Consider the following 18,813-nt stretch of genomic DNA (forward strand, 5'->3'; position numbering starts at 1 on the left):
GGCCCCCCAATGGTGGAACAAACTCCCTCACGACGCCAGGACAGCGGAGTCAATCACCACCTTCCGGAGACACCTGAAACCCCACCTCTTCAAGGAATACCTAGGATAGGATAAGTAATCCTTCTCACCACCCCCCCCTTAATGATTTAGATGCACTATTGTAAAGTGGCTGTTCCACTGGATGTCAGAAGGTGAATTCACCAATTTGTAAGTCGCTCTGGATAAGAGCGTCTGCTAAATGACTTAAATGTAAATGTGTGCTTTGCTGGTGATGCTGTCTGTGATTTATTTGAAATTCAAGGCACACTTAACCAGCATGGCTACCACAACATTCTGCAGTGATACGCCATCCCATCTGGTTTGCGCTTAGTGGGACTATCATTTGTTTTTCAACTGGACAATGACCCAAAACACCTCTCCAGCCTGTCTAAGGGCTATTTGACCAAAAAAGTGAGTGATGGAGTGCTGCATCAGATGACCTGGCCTCCACAATCACCCGACCTCAACCCAATTGAGATGGTTTGGGATGAGTTGGACTGCAGAGTGAAGGAAAAGCAACCAACAAGTGCTCAGCAAATGTGGGAACTCCTTCAAGACTGTCGGAAAAACATCACTCATGAAGCTGGTTGAGAGAATGCCAAGAGTGTACAAAGCTGTCATCAACGCAAAGGGGGGCTACTTTGAAGAAACACTTGGTTTCTACATGATTCCATATGTGTTATTTCATAGTTTTGATGTCTTTATTATTCTACAATGTAGAAAATAGTCAAAATAAAGAAAAACCCTTGAATGAGTAGGTGTGTTCAAACTTTTGACAGGTACTGTACATTTTCCCAAAATGGTGTCAGTTTCTCACAGGATCACAGCATATGTAATAAGCTTCCTTTGTGATTTGTTTTTCTCCGACAGAGATTTATTCATTCATAATGAATTATGCTCGTGTAAACAGGTTATGATGGAATGCCTTCCAGAACGGAGACGAGAACTGAGGGCCCTGGTCAGAGACCATGTCCACTGGGAGTCCATGGACCCGGAAGACGTGCTGCACCATGTTTCCATGAGATGTTGGAAGTGGGACCAGGGACGGTGAGGGACAGGCAGAGGTTGGAGGAGACCAGCCGGAGCTTGTCAAGGAGTCTTGTTTTGTGCACACACCGTGCAAGCGGCGATGAATGCTGAGATGTCAGGGACCATGGTGGGCCACCAAAAGCGTTGTCGCACAAAAGCCAGGGTCCGGCGGGAGCCCAGTTGACAAGCCAGTCTGAAGGAGTGGGCCTACTCCAGGACCATGGAGAGGACCGCGTCAGGCACAAACATCCAGTTATCTGTACCCCCCCGGGGTTCGTCTGGGAACGCTATGCCTCCCGGACCTGTTTCCCTATACCCCAGCTGAGTGCCGTGGCCAGGCACGAGGTGGGAAGGATGGTCTTGGACTCCGGGGTAATAGCCGTGGGGCTATAACGGCGAGGCAGTGAATCCGGCTTGACATTCTTGGATCCCGGACGATATGAGAGGGAGAAGTTGAACCGTGTGAACAGCAGGGCCCATCTAGCTTGCCTGGAGTTGAGGCGTTTGGCGGTGTGGAGATACTCCATATTTTTGTGGTTGGTCCATACGATGTGGAGAGGCCATACGATGTGGCCTCTCCACCCGAGAAGATAGAGGCCACCGCCCCTCAGCTGGGTTACTGAGGGGCTGTGGGGTTAGCACCGTGGTAGCCTGCCTCCCAGCCAACGTTTGGATCCCCTCCATAAGGCCACGAAGCAGTTCCTCGTGCCTAACGATGGTGGCTCCTTGGGAGGAGATGGCATTGCGCATCTGGCCCGGGTCTGCTGGGTCAGTCATGGCCAGTTCGTACAATCAGGTTTGAAGGTAAGACCCAGATGCAGACTGTGTCGGAGTAACAATGTTTATTGCAGCAACAGGGCAGGCAAATGACAGATCAAGCAGGCAGGGGTCAATAACCAGAGTAGTGGGGGAAAGGTACAGGACACCAGGGAGGCTCAGGGTCAGGTCAGGCAGAGCTCGGGAATCCAGAGGTGGGGCAAAGGTACAGGATGGCAGGCAGGCTCAGGGTCAGGGGCAGGCAAGCTCAGAGACAAGACAGGCAAGGGTCAAAATCAGGAGGGCGAAAAAAAGAGAGACGGGAAAAGCAGGAGCTGACACAAAAAACACTTGTTCACTTGAAAAACTAGTAACAGACAAACAGAACACAGGTATAAATATACAGTGGATAATGGAGTAGATGGGCGACACCTGGAGGGGGGTGGAGACAATAACAACAACAGGTGAAACAGATCAGGGTGTGACATGACCATTTTCTATATTTTCTCTTCTACAGGATACAAAGTCATAGGAAGTCACTCAGGAGACAAGCGTTGTCGTTGGAACAAGGTAAAGTGGATAAAATTATTTCTTTCTTATATGAGTAATCTAACATTCATAAGCATGTACCTTCGAATAACTAACAGGTATTATTCTTTCCACCAGTCCATGCTAAGAGGAAGAGGAGGTTGTTACAAGCACTCCTTTTATGGTGTTGAGTCCCACAGATGTATGGAGTCCACCCTTAGCCTCGTCTGTGCCAACAAATGTGACTTCTGCTGGAGGTGGGTGCAGCTGAGCTATCATTGTCAATGTGATTGATTTAGAGGTTTTGGAATAATTCATGCACCAGTTTATTGCAATAATTACATTATTCTCATATGCCCAGTGCAGTTGTATTCTCATCTTAACCCAATAACCAGTGCTGCATTTCACAATATGGCTAAGCACACCTAGACCCTTTTTGTTCATTGCTGACAGTCTGGAAGAGCATATGACCCATGACCTTACCCTCCTATCATTTTAAAATGAACCATTTTACAATATTGTCATAGGCAGACTGAATACAGAACTTAGTAAAGAACCCCAGATATTCGTATCCCTCTTCACCCCGTCATTGACTGATGGCCATGCTATCGCTTAGCTAACCAAAAGCTAACGAGGCAGCTAATGATTAACGTGCGGGTGATTAATGATCATGCTAATTAAAGGGACAGAGGTTAGAAGCTGAATTACGTGACGTGACATTGGATGTGGCTGGAGGGGGCAGATATTTCTCCTCAAGTTACCTTCAAAATAGCCTGGTCCTTGATCTGTGTGTGCTGTCGGAAGACAACTCCTAATGTAAGACTACACAAATAGATCTGGAACCAGGCTAACCTTTGAAAATATGAAGATAATAAAACTCCTTTGTGAAAATGTTTCTGCCAGTTCAAGCCTCTGGCGAATGGGGTGCTGTCAGTAGTGATAGTCCCGTCTGAGTTGAGGTCCCTATCTGGGACAATTGGCAACAGCAGAACCTTGTCAGACACATAGGTATTGTCTTACTGTCCTTCAGCAGCAGGGGGCACCAGAACTGATGGGTAGACTGAATGTTCTCTAGTCTAGTGAACTGTGAGGTGGAATACAGAGCTCCTGATGTGTGTGGATTTCCTCACATTATAGTTTTCCATATTTACTGTCACCTGTTGCATTTGTGCCTACTGTACTTTTATTTAACTCTAGTGTCTAAAAAGAATTTGTGTAAACTTCTGTTAGCTTGTGCCCTTTAGGTGATCTGAGAGGGACTAAAATGGTCATGGCAGGCCGATGTAAGAGGTCACCAGACCAGTCTGGTTACTTAGCCTGGCCCACTGGGGACAGAGAGCCCAGGTCTGGGGCAGTGTGTGTGTGTGAACAGACAGAGCTGTCCTTTCTGATCTTGTCTATCTGTCCCGACAGACACCACACTAACCCGGTGGGCACAGAGTGGCGCTGGAAGATGGACATGCTGAGAAGATACTACTGGAGGCTGTGGAGAACCACCAGAACATGTTCCGACAGTTGAGCTGAGTAACACACACACACACACTAAAAAAGATGATCCGACAGTAGACAGGTAACCTTAATAACACTTTGGCTTTGTTTACACTTATAACAGAAAACAAAATTGCAACCAATTCTGGAATAGGTTGGCCTAACAGCTCATCACAATACCTAATCTAGATTCAAGAGACTATACTTCACCATCAAGTTGAGAGTCACGACACATGCTTCAATGAAGCAGAGCTGTATGAGCGCTAGAACTGTGTCACAGACCTGGTCAGGCTAACAGACAGACGCTGGGCCTGGGGGATATTTGGCTGACACTTCGGTCCCCACAGTGCAGTGTCATCATAGTTGTTGAGTCCCAAATGGTACCCTATTTCCTACACAGTGCCCTGGTCAAAAGTAGTGCACTATAAAGAAATAGGGTACAATTTCGGACACAAAAAGTGCAGTGAGGCTCTGGGCTGATTCAGTCATCAGCACCCTGTCTGTCCAGCCGCTGTCACACCTCTCCTCACCGGGCCCAGAGTGTGACGCACTTGTCACTGGGCCTGTCTCTGACCTGTCTATGCTTTGTAAAGCAACAGCTCAGTTGGCCATGACAGTTCCAGCAGTTAGTAAAGAGAAAAACATGGCATCTATCTTAGTTTGTAATCAATGGATGATGTGCACACTCGGCTTAACTGCAACAGCAGCTTCTACCCCCAAGTTATAAGACTCCTGAACAGGTAATCAATGGATGATGTGCACACTTGGCTTGACTGCAACAGCAGCTTCTACCCCCAAGTTATAAGACTCCTGAACAGGTAATCAATGGATGATGTGCACACTCGGCTTGACTGCAACAGCAGCTTCTACCCCCAAGTTATAAGACTCCTGAACAGGTAATCAATGGATGATGTGCACACTCGGCTTGACTGCAACAGCAGCTTCTACCCCCAAGTTATAAGACTCCTGAACAGGTAATCAATGGATGATGTGCACACTCGGCTTGACTGCAACAGCAGCTTCTACCCCCAAGTTATACGACTCCTGAACAGCTGATCAATGGCAACCCGGACTATTTGCATGCCCCCTCCCTTCCTCTTTTACTCTGCTGCTACTCTGTTATTATCTATGCATAGTCACTTTAATAACTCTACCTATATGTACATATTATACCTCAATTACCAATACACCGGTGCCTCCGCACATTGACTCTGTACTGGTACCCCCTGTATATAGCCCGTCTATTGTTATTTACTGCTTATCTCTTAAAAAAAACAAGTGTACTATAGGTATTTTCTTGAAACTGCATTGTTGGTTAAGGGCTTGTAAGTAGGCATTTCACTGTTGTACTTTGCGCATGTGACAAATCATTTGATTTGAAAAAGCATCCTCTCACTACATTATTCAGTGGTTTATTAGATGGCCTTTGACTATAGCAGTTGATGATTTATTCTAGGATAACCCAAACGTGTCACACATGACCATCACAAAACAATATAAATGCCTCCCCATTGGGATCAACGGAGCTCTCTCTCCCTGCCCTCTGTCGACTGCACTGATTCAGTCAGTTTAGCCAGGAATGACTCAAGTGTCCCTGTTTCTCTCTTCGTGAAGTGCCAATTCCATCCAGTCAAAGGAACATGTCATTCCAATTTGTTTCCCATACTCAGCCCTTTGATGGACATCTGGATTGGAGTAGTTAGCGACATGTCTACTGGGACTGTAATGAACCCAACCGAGTTGCATTGCTGATTAGTGAGCTTGTGGTTGAACCAGGGGGTTGCTGTTGGCAGGTGTGTGTGTGTGTGACTCCTCTCTAAAGTTCCTGATTTGCTCAGTGCTGCTTGTCACGTTCATCAGTGGTGGTGATCTGTTTTAATTTGATGTCGGCACAGAATAAAGCCATTTGGAGTCCGTTTTGGTTTTTGATGTTTTTTTTCAATTAGACGTTCAGGGTTAATGATTGACATTAGGTCAAGTCAATCTTAGGGGCTCTCTGAGGACTCCTGATGGAAATGTAATCCGGATAGTCGGATCTGATCACTAAACCCCTTGGGATAATGGTCTTGGAGTATAAACATTTCTATTGTAGAGAGCTTTAGAGGACAATGATGTGGATGTATTCCTGCAAGACACTAATACTCAGATTCATAACCATTTCCCTTCCTCCGTCCCGCTATCCATCGTTCTCGTTAGAATAGATACTTTTAATGGAGCACCATGTCAGCATTGATACAGTACTGTATGAACAATCCACTTTAGAGTGAATGAGTGCCCTTCCAGAGGACAGCCAGCGACCCATGTGGGAGTGTAATGTGATTCCACATCACATAATATAAATAAAATAGACACATAATGAGGCCTGAGGGACCTGTGGGGGGAATGTGTGTGTGTCAGCCTGGGCTGGTGATATGACTGAATTGAAGTGTGATTTCTCCAAGGGCCCTGTATGAGGGCCGGGGGAATGTACAATTATCTTTTTCAGTTTGATGTCTCTGTGTGAAGCTGTTCTGTGATGTGATTTACCCTTCAAATGTATCAGAGGCAGCATCCGTTTACCTGGCTTCATCAATGGAAATAATTATATGGATTTGTTGTCGCTTGCTGCCATTATTCAGGTTGATGTTGTTTCGTACTGCATTGATCCACAGCATATAACTTTTTGGGGGGTCATGCAATTAGTGCATGAAATCAATATTTTGAAAACTTTACTGTTTACTTTTCAAATCAATTTTGGTTAGTTTTTCGGGCTTGTGTGAGAGTGCTTGGCATGTGCATCTGTATGTGTGCGCATCGGTGTGTTTGTGTGTGCATGCAAGGAGAAATATACTGACTGAGTGTGGCGTGTGTTGATTCTAGGCAAGGTGAGCAACGTCTAGGCACTGCCAGGAGATCCATAGTGATCAGTGGTAGCTGAAGAGACTGAGACCTCCCAGTTGGAAGAGGAGAGGGACTTGGCATGGCTCCAATGTACTCTCTCTCTCTCTTGTATATCTCTCTCCCCTCTCTCTCTCTCTCTCTCTCTCTCTCTCTCTCTCGTATATCTCTCTCCCCCCCCTCTCTCTCTCTCTCTCTCACTTGTATATCTCTCTCCCTCTCTCTCTCTCTCTCTCTCTCTTGTATATCTCTCCCCCCCCCTCTCTCTCTCTCTTGTATATCTCTCTCCCTGACTGTTCTCTGATTTTCCCACACCATTTTCTTCCTACCAGTCCATTCCTTTTAAAGGGGAATGGGAACACAACCCTAAATAACCCCTTTCTTGCTTTTATTATTCATAATAAGACATAATGTTCCCCTTTAAATCGTTGAGGGGGAGTGAACAAGTGTACATCACAGGCAGAGGAAGGTTTCCGTAGTCATTAGGCTCTCCAGCTTCATGGTCACCAAGGCACCGTTCCCCCAGGAGATCAGGTGGGGGTGCCACTGAAGGTGTTGGAGGTGAAGAGAAGTTGTGTTGGCCCAACCCTAAGGGAGAGGAGAGATGGCTTCTCCAGCTTCATGGTCCCCAAGGCACAGTTCCCCCAGGAGATCAGGTGGGGGTGCCACTGAAGGTGTTGGAGGTGAAGAGAAGTTGTGTTGGCCCAACCCTAAGGGAGAGGAGAGATGGCTTCTCTAGCTTCATGGTCCCCAAGGCACAGTTCCCCCAGGAGATCAGGTGGGGGTGCCACTGAAGGTGTTGGAGGTGAAGAGAAGTTGTGTTGGCCCAACCTTAAGGGAGAGGAGAGATGGCTTCTCTAGCTTCATGGTCCCCACCAAGGCACAGTTCCCCCAGGAGATCAGGTGGGGGTGCCACTGAAGGTGTTGGAGGTGAAGAGAAGTTGTGTTGGCCCAACCCTAAGGGAGAGGAGAGATGGCTTCTCTAGCTTCATGGTCCCCAAGGCACAGTTCCCCCAGGAGATCAGGTGGGGGTGCCACTGAAGGTGTTGGAGGTGAAGAGAAGTTGTGTTGGCCCAACCCTAAGGGAGAGGAGAGATGGCTTCTCTAGCTTCATGGTCCCCAAGGCACAGTTCCCCCAGGAGATCAGGTGGGGGTGCCACTGAAGGTGTTGGAGGTGAAGAGAAGTTGTGTTGGCCCAACCCTAAGGGAGAGGAGAGATGGCTTCTCCAGCTTCATGGTCCCCAAGGCACAGTTCCCCCAGGAGATCAGGTGGGGGTGCCACTGAAGGTGTTGGAGGTGAAGAGAAGTTGTGTTGGCCCAACCCTAAGGGAGAGGAGAGATGGCTTCTCTAGCTTCATGGTCCCCAAGGCACAGTTCCCCCAGGAGATCAGGTGGGGGTGCCACTGAAGGTGTTGGAGGTGAAGAGAAGTTGTGTTGGCCCAACCTTAAGGGAGAGGAGAGATGGCTTCTCTAGCTTCATGGTCCCCAAGGCACAGTTCCCCCAGGAGATCAGGTGGGGGTGCCACTGAAGGTGTTGGAGGTGAAGAGAAGTTGTGTTGGCCCAACCCTAAGGGAGAGGAGAGATGGCTTCTCTAGCTTCATGGTCCCCACCAAGGCACAGTTCCCCCAGGAGATCAGGTGGGGGTGCCACTGAAGGTGTTGGAGGTGAAGAGAAGTTGTGTTGGCCCAACCCTAAGGGAGAGGAGAGATGGCTTCTCCAGCTTCATGGTCCCCAAGGCACAGTTCCCCCAGGAGATCAGGTGGGGGTGCCACTGAAGGTGTTGGAGGTGAAGAGAAGTTGTGTTGGCCCAACCCTAAGGGAGAGGAGAGATGGCTTCTCCAGCTTCATGGTCCCCAAGGCACAGTTCCCCCAGGAGATCAGGTGGGGGTGCCACTGAAGGTGTTGGAGGTGAAGAGAAGTTGTGTTGGCCCAACCCTAAGGGAGAGGAGAGATGGCTTCTCTAGCTTCATGGTCCCCACCAAGGCACAGTTCCCCCAGGAGATCAGGTGGGGGTGCCACTGAAGGTGTTGGAGGTGAAGAGAAGTTGTGTTGGCCCAACCTTAAGGGAGAGGAGAGATGGCTTCTCTAGCTTCATGGTCCCCAAGGCACAGTTCCCCCAGGAGATCAGGTGGGGGTGCCACTGAAGGTGTTGGAGGTGAAGAGAAGTTGTGTTGGCCCAACCCTAAGGGAGAGGAGAGATGGCTTCTCCAGCTTCATGGTCCCCAAGGCACAGTTCCCCCAGGAGATCAGGTGGGGGTGCCACTGAAGGTGTTGGAGGTGAAGAGAAGTTGTGTTGGCCCAACCCTAAGGGAGAGGAGAGATGGCTTCTCTAGCTTCATGGTCCCCACCAAGGCACAGTTCCCCCAGGAGATCAGGTGGGGGTGCCACTGAAGGTGTTGGAGGTGAAGAGAAGTTGTGTTGGCCCAACCCTAAGGGAGAGGAGAGATGGCTTCTCCAGCTTTGTCTCTTTCTTTCTTTATGTCTCCCTTTCAGTCCTAATGCAATTTGGCCTGACAAAAACATAATCCGTTTCTTTCTTTTCTTACTGTAACCGTTCCTTTCTCTAGGGTGTGTTTGGGCGGCGCTCTTTCGCTCTGATCGTCACCTCTTCTCTCTTTTGAAGTCTATACAAACACAGAAGCACATTGAGGCTTCTGACTAAGGCAGGGCCGAGCCAGGTCATAGAAAAGCCTTAATCTTGAACAGAATTGCAAATCACAGTTTCAACTGTCTGTCAGCCTAGCATCATCTCCGTCTCGCTCTTTTTACCAGCATGGTGCCTTAGGTAAAAACAATACATCTTCACCTTGCATGTCCTTGAGTACACACAGTCATTATACACTGAGTGTACAAAACATTAAGAACACCAGCTCTTTCCATGACCTAGACTGACCAGGTGAAAGCTATGATCCCTTATTGATGTCACATGTTAAATCCACTTCAAAGTGAAGATGAAGGGGAGGAACAGGTTAAAGAAGGATTTTTAAGCCTGGAGTCAATTGAGACTTGGATTGTGTATGTGAGCCATTGAGAGGGTGAATGGGAAAGACAAAATATGTAAGTAACTTTGAACAGGGTATGGTAGTAGGTGCCAGGCGCACCAGTTTGTGTCAAGAAATGCAACGATGCTGGGGTTTTCACACTCAACAGTTTCCCTTGTGTATCAACAATTGTCCACCACCCAAAGGACATCCAGCCAACTTGACACAACTGTGGAACGCTTTGGAGTCAACATGGGCCGGCATCCCTGAGGAATGCTTTCGTCACCTTGCAGATTCCTTGCCCAGACAAGTTGGTGCTGTTCTGCAGTGTGCAGTGAATTCGGAAAGTATTCAGACCCCTTGACCTTTTCACATTTGGTTATGTTACATTGTTCTTAAATGGATAAAAAATAAATAACAAATCTCATCAATCTACACAAAATACCCCATAATGACAAAGCAAAAGCAGGGTTTTAAGAAATGTTTGCAAATGTATAAAAATGGAATAAAATAAATATCACATTTACATAAGTATTCAGACCTTTTACTCAGTACTTTGTTGAAGCACCTTTGGCAGAGATTACAGCCTCGAGTCTTCTTTGGTATGACACTACAAGCTTGGCACACCTGTATTTGGGGAGTCTCTCCCATTCTTCTCTGTAGATCCTCTCAAGCTCTGTCATGTTGGATGGGGAGTGTCACTGCACAGATATTTTCTGGTCTATCCAGAGATGTTCGATCGGGTTCAAGTCCGGGCTCTGGCTAGGCCACTCAAGGACATTCAGAGACTTGTCCCAAAGCCACTCCTGTGTTGTCTTGGCTGTGTGCTTAGGGTCGTTGTCCCACTGGAAGGTGAACTGTCTTCCCAGTCTGAGGTCCTGAGCACTCTGGAGCAAGTTTTCATCAAGGATCTTTCTGTACTTTGCTCCGTTCATCTTTCCCTTGATCCTGACCAGTCTCTCAGTCCCTGTCGTTGAAAAGCTTCCCCACAGCTTGATGCCGCCATCACCATGCTTTACCATAGGGATGGTGCCAGGTTTTCTGCAGACTTGACGTTTGGCATTCAGGCCAAAGAGTTCAATCTTGGTTTCATCATACCAGAGAATCTTGTTTCTCATGGTCTAAGAGTCCTTTAGGTGCTTTTTGGCAAACTCCAAGCGGGCTGTCATGTGCCAGAATGTCTCTCTCCCCTGTAGAAGACACTGTTTTTCTCTGCTAAGCATTCTGAGGACAGAACAGAACACTTTGGCAACACACAATTAAAACCTCTTTGGAACTGACTGCTGAACAGATTAGAGAAGTCTTGGAGAGGCGCTGACTGCTCTGCTTGCCTGTGTCTCTGACTCAACAACCTCCCAATGTTCCTACAACGTCCCCATAACTTTTCTACAACGTCCCCCCCCCCCCCCCCCCCCAATGTTTGTACAACATTTCTCTTCCGTTCTTATGAGAAAGCTGAAATGGCATTTGATTGAACATGTTAAAAGCAGACTTCACAGCATTGTAAGTGCATTTTTATTTGCTACGGCTACCTACAGTGCTGTAACACTCTGCTCACGTTTGTGTTATGTTAATGTTGTCATCTAAAGTGACATTGACACCCAGGCACAGAGGCTCAAGACTAAGGACATTTTATTTTGATGGCATTGGGATTTTTGTAACTTCTTACCAATACAATACTAAGGTCCCTCAGTTGCCAAGTTATTGCCAAAGCGTTGACCTCAAGTCACGTATCAGTTTTAGAGGTAAACATTGACACTCATGCCCACATATTTACCTTTGTGGTCCTTGATTTCAAAGCAACCTCTGACCTTTGAACCACATCCAAACAGATTATTCCTCCCAGGCAGATGCCCAACCAGACAGCTTGTTCCTTCCAGGTCATCCTATCGTGTCAATAGTTGTGGCCCTGCCTTGTCTGTCAGAGACCTGACTTACAGTATAGTCCCTGCTCCCTGGTCTGTCAGAGTGGGTGATGGCACCACACGACAATACCCACAGCCACAGACAAGCTGTCTGAATTTATCGAGCCAGATGCCCAGACATGACTTTGTTTGGAAAACGCAAGTGTTCACTTAGGGAAGGGGAGGTTGTGTGTGAGTGTGTGTGAAATCTTCCAACAGTTGCTTATTTGGCTAATTGAACTCTGCCATTGCCTGTGTCCTTGCCACTCTGGGTAATTACTATGGTTGTACTGTGGGATATTTTTTGGAGTGAAAAGTGTTGTTTGAGTGGTTACAACCTCTACTAAACCTCTTTGACATTGTCTGTTTCCTTTGTTTCTCATGTAGCTACATCCTCCTCCTGCTGCTCTACTGGCAGTTTACAGCCAATTGCAATCAAGCCTCCCCTCTCAAAAAAGACCTGAATACTAGTAACGACGGTGCGCTCTCTCCTTTTTTATATCCTTCTTATTCTCACTCACTCACTCACTCACTCACTCACTCACTCACTCACTCACTCACTCACTCACTCACTCACTCACTCACTCACTCACTCACTCACTCACTCACTCACTCACTCACTCACTCCTGAAATGGCAGAGATATCAGTGTCCAGCAAAGTGTTTTCAATCACTGCTGAAAGAACTACTTCCTTTGCTTGGCTCTCTTATGTTGAACATAATAAACGTCTCCTTATCCTCCGGACGTGTACCAAACTCACTAAAAAGGGGCAGTAATAAAGCCTCTTGAAAAAGCCAAACCTTGTCCCGGAAAATAAAAAAACTATCGGCCTATATTGAATCTCTCATTCCTTTAAAAAAAAATGAAAAAGCTGTTGCTCAGCAACTCACTGCCTTCCTGAAGACGAATAATGTATACAAAACCCTCCCGTCTGGTTTTAGACCCCATCATAGAACTGATACCGCACTCGGCGAAGGTGGTAAATTATCTTTAAATGGCGTCAGACCAAGGCTCTGCATCTATACCAGAGAGAATACTATAGACATCAAGAAAGCCAGTCAGTTGATTATTGACAAGTTTTTCCAACACTTTTGATAAACAGGGCAACATAGAAATAGGCCTATAACAGTTAGGATCAGCTTGATCTCCCCCTTTAAATAAAGGATGAACCGTGGCTGCCTTCCAAGCAATGGGAACCTCCCCAGAAAGGAGAGAGAGGCTTGGCGGTGATAGGGGCAGCAACCTTAAAAGAAGAAAAGGTCTAAAACATCTAACACAGATGTTTTTTTGGGGTCAAGTTTCAGGAGCTCCTCCAGCACCTCAGACTCAGTGACTGCCTGCAGGGAGAAACTTTATAGCAGAGCAGGGGAAAAAGAGGGAGAAGCATCGGGGATAGTCACATTAAAAGGGGTGGGAGATGAGGAAATGTTGGACGGGCAAGGAGGCAAGGCTGAGTCAAATAGGAATTTAAAGAGCTCAGCCATGTGCTTATTGTCAGTAACAACCACATCATCAACTTTAAGGGACATGGGCAGCTGTGAGGAGGAGGGTTTATTCTCCAGGTCTTTAACTGTTTTCCAGAATTTCTTGGTGTTAGACCCACAGAGAGAGAACTGCTCCTTTAAGTAACTAACTTTGGCCTTCTGGATAGCCTGAGTGCACTTATTTCTCATTTGCCTGACCGAGAGCCAGTCAGCCTGAATATGCGTGTGCCGAGCCTTTCGCCAAATGCGATTTCTTGAGGTGGAGTAACTCTGTAAGGTCACGGGGGCTGAACCTGTTTTTAATTCTAATTTCCTTCATGGGGGTGTGTTAACAATATCCCTGAAAATATAAATAAAAATAGGTCCAAGTGTCTTCGACAGAGGGAATCAAGTTGATTCTATACCATTTTACAGAGGCAAATTTATGAAGGACGGCTTGCTCATTAAAGTTTTTTAGCTCGCCTCTATGACAAATCAGGACAGGTCATGGCATCATGGCCCTCATGAATGAACTGAATTCCAACCTACAAGGCAAAAGCCTTTTTGCACATCAGATGTACAGCCTTGTCAAAGCCTTGAAGGAAATATTACTCCTCCTGACCCGCCAAGTAGAAGTCAACAATCTCACCCACCTTCCGATACTACTAGTCTGTTCCCTAGCAGATGACCAGCAGGAGAAGTATACGCTGCTGCGTGCTTTGAACGGTGAGTTGTTTCCATTGTTTTGCAAAATGACATGCTGTTGGTTTCCTCTCCTTTCACCTTCAATGTGGATAACGCTCCCACTGACCTGCAACTTGAGCTTATCGGTCTTCAGTCTGATGCAGTGGTTGTTTTGAATAGTTCTCCAATGTCACTGACGATGTTCTATGCATCTCTCGATGAACAAAACTTTCCAAAGATTAGGAGTCATGCTCAGAAGATGTTTGTACTGTTTGGGTCAACCAATGTATGTGAAGACATTTTCAGTGATAGAGAAATAAAACAAGTCAAGGAACAGATCATCTCTTACTGACTCACCTTTCAGCAATCCTGTGCATAGCGATGTCAGAAACAATTACCTGACTTCACTGCTCTAGTCAATGCCCATTAGAGACTTCACTCCTCACACTGATTGAGTAGTTTAAATGTAATGTTGAGCTCTCTCTTTGTGTTTTTGTGCATACCCGTTAACAAGAGTTCTGTCCGTGGTGCTGAATGCAAAGTGTACTTTTCCCTCTGAGGTCATTGCATGTTTAATAATGAAAATACCTATCAAAAGGAGAACATGGTGTAACAATCTTTGTCTTCATCGGATGAGGAGTAGGAAGGATCGGACCAAAATGCAGCGTGGTAAGTGTCCATGATTATTTATTAGAACAGAACACGAACATACAAAATAACCAAGTGAATGTAAGAAATTAAAACCGAAACAGTCCTGAAAGGTGAAAACAGGAAACAACTACCCACAAACACCAGGTGGGAAAAGGCTACCTAAGTATGGTTCTCAATCAGAGACAACGCTAGACAGCTGCCTCTGATTGGGAACCATACCAGGCCAAACGCATAGAAAAGAAAACAGAAAAACAACAGAATGCCCACCCCAACTCACGCCCCGACCAAACCAAAATAGAGACATAAAAAAGGAACTACGGTCAGGGTGTGACACATGGAGGGAACATTATTTCTGTGCATGTTAAAAAAGTAAAATAATTAGCGTATTTGGACGTGATTTACAGTAGATATATCTGTCAACACAGTCATACACATGATATATAATTCTGGCCCGCGATGGAAAAATATATTCTAATGTGGCCCTCATGGAAAATAATTGTCCAAGCCTGGTCTACGCGGTCAAGTTCTTGCCTGGTTTAGGTCTTATCTGTCGGAAATATATCAGTTCGTCTCTGTGGATGGTTTGTCCTCTGACAAATCAATGGTAAGTTTTGGTGATCCTCAAGGTTCCATTGTTTTCACTATATATACTACCTCTTGGTGATGTCATTCGGAATCTCGATGGATGTACAGTAGTTTCAAATAAAACTGTGAAGGACCTTGTTGTTACTCTGGACCCTGATCTCTCTTTTGAGGAACATATCAAAAATATTTAAAGAGTAGCCTTTTTCCATCTTCGTAACATTGCAAAAATCTGAAACTTTTTGTCCAAGATTTATGCAGTAAAGCTAATCCATGCTTTTGGTCCTTCCATACATACCTACACGCACACTACAGTCACAAGACGCAGGCCTCCTTATTGTTCCTAGAATTTCTAAGCAAACAGCTGGAGGCAGGGCTTTCTCCTGTAGAGTAAAATATGTATGGAATGGTCTGCCAATCTATGTGAGATGTAGACTCGGTCTAAACCTTTAAGTCTTTACTGAAGACTCATCTCTTCAGTAGGCCCTATGATTGAGTGTAGTCTTGACCAGGGGTGCGAAGGTGAACGGCAAGGCACTGGAGTGACGGAACCACCCTTGCTGTCTCTGCCTGGCCGGCTCACCTCTCTCCACTGCAATACTCTACCTCTGACCCTATTACGGGGACTGAGTCATTGGCTTGCTCCCGCTCTCCCATCCTTTCTGTCCTCGGGCTCGTACGGTGGTGGGCTATATATCTTTGTGGGCTATACTCAGCCCTGTCCGGGAGTAACTTTGGATGGGGCTACTGACCTGCTCACCAGACTTGCTACCTTGTTGTGCTGCTGTTCCAGTTTCTGCTGTTCTGCCTTGTCCTGGACCTGCTGTTTTTACCTTGGAATGTTTGGCTATGTAAAGCCAACTGACATTTCCTCCTGAGGTGTTAACCTGCTGCACCTTATATAACCACTGTGATTATTATTTGACCCTGCTGGTCATCTATGAATGTTTGAACATCTTGAAGAATGATCTGGCCTTAATGGCCATGTACTCTTATAATCTCCAACTGGCAGAGCCAGAAGCAGACTGGTCACCCCTCAGCCTGGTTCCACTCGAAGTTTCTTCCTAGGTTCCTGCCTTTCGAGAGATTTCCTTAGCCACCGTGTTTATACATCTGCATTGCTTGCTCTCTGGGGTTTTTAGGTTCGGTTTCTGTATAAGCATTTCGTGATAACTACTGGTGTAAAAAGGGCATTATAAATACATTTAATTGATCTCTCTGGAGAGAGAACCCAATCCTGTGGCATTATTGGAGTCTCCAGTAACATTCACCGGTTAACATGTTGCGGTGCAAAATCGTCTTGGCATTCTGCCAAACTCAAGGAAGAGAGGAAGAGCGAGGCGGTGCAAACCAAAATGTTTCTCGCCTGCTGTGTCCCACACTGGTTTCTCTCTCGCTCTCTCTCACTGTGATCTCTCTCACTATCCCCTTGTTCTCTTTCTCTCCCTGTCTCCCCATTCCCTCCCCCTCTCTCGCTCTCATCACCGTATCCTATTCCTCTCTGACCTCTTCCCCTCCAAGAGTCTGGTACCGGTGACCAAGCTGTATGTGAGTGTGGGTGCCGGCACCAAGGGCAGTCTGAAAAAGATCGACCGGCTGCTCTTCAACGACTTCTGGCCGAGGTTTCTAGACAGCCTCAAGGCTCTGGGTGAAAAGGTGAGTACCTCTAGTACCCTTCGTTCTAACACTACTAAGATAAACCGAGCCAAGGTAAGCTGTACTACACTGTGCTGGCCTGGATACAACACCACAACAGTTGTTGGAACCATGCTGGGAATGGGAATGGAAAGCAACTTGTTCATTTTATAAATACTAGTAGCCAGTTTGGACAGGCTCAGTGCTCCAACCCCAGCCCCTCAAAACTAATTGACTAAGTTGGTGTTAAGTCAACCACACCCTCCCCTTAATTTTTACTGAATGTTCATCCAAACATCAACATCATTGTTATAGAAAAGCCCTGATAAGTACTGTTTCTATTAGCTGAGTGACTGCTATTGTGTCCTCACATCAGGGATTCAATATTATAGCCTGTTTATTATCCAAATGAATTGTAGCATTGAGCCTCGTTCATTATCTGCCTGTTGCGCTTCAATTATACGGTAATTGGCTTCACACCACTAGCAGATATCAATGAATGGCAATTTTCCACCTTTATAACATTGTAATACAACCGATGTTCATTGGGGAACAAAGACTAATTTGATGCGTAGGTAAGTTGCCGTTTTTTCCCTTGCATGTGAGTCATGTTGCTGTTTTATACTGTGACTAGCCTGGTTCCAGATCTGTTTGCTGTCTTGCCAATGCATGCCAATGACTATAGGAGTTTGGTTGAAAATTAAAATCTGTCCAATAGCATGATCATTCTCATTATCCATGGAAAGTATCCTAATTTGTTGAGGCAAATAGAGAATTCTCATCTCCACAATTCAAAATTAAAAGCCAGGAGAGTTAAAAAATAAACTCCAAACAGATAAGAGTGGTTGGCGATGATGGACACCTTCTGATGCCTTATATTTTCACTCTCAAGGAGAGCAGTGCATCCTGGGAGTTTTCTTTTACCAATCAAAGCAGAGAGGGAATACAGTAGCACTCTCCCTGTCCCCTCTATGAGAAGTATCACTAGCTTTACATACTGGCTGGCATAACATGAATATGCTATACTGTGATTTCTATTCAACAAAAATATAAACGCAACATGCAACAATTTCAAAGATTTTACTGAGTTACAGTTTATATAAGGAAATCAGTCAATTGAAATAATTACATTTGGTCCTAATCTATGGATTCCACATGACTGGGCAGGGGTGGGTGGGTGGGCCCCGTCACTTGGCAGCCATGCCCAACCACTGGGGAGCCAGACCCAGCAAATCAGAATGGGGTTTTCCCCACAAGGGCTTGATTACAGACAGAAATACTTCTCAGAAACTCTCCATGCCCTTCAGACGATCCCGCAGGTGAAGAAGCCAGATGTGGAGGTCCTGGGCTGGCATGGTTACACTAGGTTTGCTGTTGTGAGGTCGGTTGGACATAATGCCAAATTCTCTAAAAACTATGTTGAAGGCAGCTTGTGGTAGAGAAATGAACATTCAATTGTCTGGCAACAGCTCTGGTGGACATGCAGTCTGCATGAAAATTGCCCGGCATTGTGTTGTGTGACAAAACTGCACATTTTAGAGTGGCCTTTTATTGAACCTGTGTAATTATCATTCTGTTTAATCAGCTTCTTGAAATGCCAGACCTGTCAGATGGATGGATTATCTTGGCTAAGTAGAAATGCTCACTAACAGATATATATATTTGTATATACATATTTGTACCCAAAATTTGAGATAAATAAACTTTTTGTGCACATGGAACATTTCTGGGATGTTTTATTTCAGGTCATGAAACATAGGACCAACACTTTACATATTGCGTTTATATTTTTGTCAGTGTATATGTCAATTCTGAAATTCACATTCACAGACATCGCAATGTCACTTTGCTGGATGGTTGGAGAGGTATGGTACAGTGTGATGATAATATACGTTCATACATCAGTATGCTGATCCTTTATTGTGGCTGAGGTTAGTGGAAATGTCTATTTCCTCCTGAATATAATGGTATACAGTACCAGGAGCACTGAAGTGTAATGTGGTTCCATTCATTGTCATATATTTCCCTGTGCTTGAAATTAGAGAAATATCAATACGAAAGTAGGAAAGGTCTGTTTACCTCATTGGGGAACTTTGAGTGACAAATAATGACAGTTGTCTCTGCAGCTTTCTACTCCAGCTTTTTTAGATGGTCAACGACACATCAGTGGAATGGGAATCTCTGTGTTTCTTTGT

At 45.7% G+C, this 18,813-nt stretch overlaps 1 pseudogene; it reads left to right on the plus strand.

Annotated features, from left to right (window-relative positions):
- Window positions 1-18,813, plus strand: part of LOC135553404 (S-adenosyl-L-methionine-dependent tRNA 4-demethylwyosine synthase TYW1-like) — a 68,348-nt pseudogene that overhangs the window by 43,391 nt on the left and 6,144 nt on the right.

Source organism: Oncorhynchus masou, chromosome 13 (assembly GCF_036934945.1).
Source record: "Oncorhynchus masou masou isolate Uvic2021 chromosome 13, UVic_Omas_1.1, whole genome shotgun sequence".
Lineage (NCBI taxonomy): Eukaryota > Metazoa > Chordata > Actinopteri > Salmoniformes > Salmonidae > Oncorhynchus > Oncorhynchus masou.